The 1,832-nt window shown below is 32.4% G+C and overlaps 1 pseudogene across 2 annotated transcripts; it reads left to right on the forward strand.

Annotated features, from left to right (window-relative positions):
* Positions 1-1,060: 1,060 nt before the first annotated feature.
* LOC116556961 lies at positions 1,061-1,600 on the forward strand (annotated as a pseudogene). 2 transcript variants are annotated; one of them, XR_004271287.1, is made up of 2 exons: positions 1,061-1,104; positions 1,171-1,600. The product of XR_004271287.1 is annotated as a 40S ribosomal protein S24 pseudogene, transcript variant X2 (transcript). The 2 variants fall into 2 exon arrangements; XR_004271283.1 differs by having other exon boundaries at positions 1,075-1,600.
* Positions 1,601-1,832: the final 232 nt, after the last annotated feature.

A 1,832-nucleotide genomic window follows, 5' to 3' on the forward strand; every position in this document is an offset into this window, starting at 1 on the left:
TCATGCAATTTGTCATGTAAAATTTGGTTTATTGAAGGAGAGAATGAAAAAGGTAAAATGACATGCAGTGCCCATCATATAACCAGCCACCTTTGGATTGTGAGTATTATTTAAGACTTTCAAATAGCCATAACTTTGAAAAAAAATATTCATGTTTTGAGTTTCTTTTAAAGGACATCTGTGGGGAAATAAAAAACCTATCATCATGCAAACGAACAAATTATTTCACAATCAGTGCTGAATTACATTTTTCTCAACTTCACAACTATAATGTAAAGCAAGTCTTCTCTTACCCAAATCTATTTGAATATGAAGAATAAAGGTTTGCAGCAAATTCTATGCTGGCATCTCATATATGCATGACTGATTAAGAAGGAAGTAGCAATATGTCTGTAACATTATAAAATAAAAAAATAAGTAACATTATAAATTACTTCAAATAATTTTAATAAATATTTTAAAAGCTTATAAAATAAGGTAATTTATATTTGGTAAAATATTTTTACATGTTTTATAGTACAGAATAATAAAGATTTTTGTTAATTCAGAAATGATCTATGATTCATTTATTTATATTAAGAAAGCTACATAAAGCATAGGGTGAATGATTAAGATTTTGCAATAGTATTGAAAAAGAAAATAAGATGCATAGTAACTTACATGTAATTTGAGCTCTGGATATCATTAATGTAAATTTAGGAAGCAAAACCACACATTCTGTTTTGTTCTATATTGTTAGGTCAACCTGTCTGCCAGTTGAAACCCAATAAAAATAATATGTGTGCTTTGGAATTAGTGTATATCACTATATGACTTCTGAAATTCAATTAATGTCTATGGTATACCATGGAGTCTATGCCTGAAAGGCATTTTATAAATTCAAGTCATTATATTTATTTCAAAATGTCTAAAGAATACTGCAGAATAAAGCATTGTTGTGTGTACTTTAAAAGTAGAGCAAAAGTCTTGGCAGAATGTTGAAGTACTTCAAAGAAGAGACTTATAACAACTTAAGAGAGGCTCATCTGTGTTATTCCATCAAGGGTATAGAAAATTGGCACTCTTGTCTTTTCCTCCCCAGCTGTCTAAGGATAGGCCGCCATCATGAATGACACAGTAACTATCCGCACTAGAAAGTTCATGACCTACCGACTGCTTCAGAGGAAACAAATGGTCATTGATGTCCTTCACCCCGGGAAGGCAACAGTGCCTAAGACAGAAATTTGGGAAAAACTAGCCAAAATGTACAAGACCACACTGGATGTCATCTTTGTATTTGGATTCAGAGCTCATTTTGGTGGTAGCAAGCCAACCGGCTTTGGCATGATTTATGATTCCCTGGATTATGAAAAGAAAAATGAACCCAAACATAGATTTGCAAGACATGGCCTGTATAAGAAGAAAGAGGCCTCAAGAAAGCAACGAAAGGAACACAAGAACAGAATGAAGAAAGTCAGGGGGACTGCAAAGGCCAATGTTGGTGCTGGCAAAAAGTGAGCTGGAGATTGGATCACAGCCGAAGGAGTAAAGGTGCTGCAATGATGTTATCTATGGCCGTTGTGGATTTTTCACGAGAAGCTTAATAAACTAAAAACTTTTGCGTGAAAAAAAAAAAGAAAAGAAAATTGGCACTCTTCCTTGAAATTTTTATTTCTAACGTGGCAAAATTTATTAATTAATGACTTTGCCACACATAGCTATTCAGCCAAAATGAATAGATAGATAGATAGATGACAGACAGACAGATAGATAAATTTCTAGAGAATGGTCCATTTCATTTAGGTTATTTTTTTTTCTTTTTTCAATTTATTTTATCCAATTAAATTGTTAAA

Source organism: Sapajus apella, unplaced genomic scaffold, assembly GCF_009761245.1.
Source record: "Sapajus apella isolate SASKATOON/1434 unplaced genomic scaffold, GSC_monkey_1.0 scaffold2, whole genome shotgun sequence".
Classification (NCBI taxonomy): Eukaryota; Metazoa; Chordata; class Mammalia; order Primates; family Cebidae; genus Sapajus; species Sapajus apella.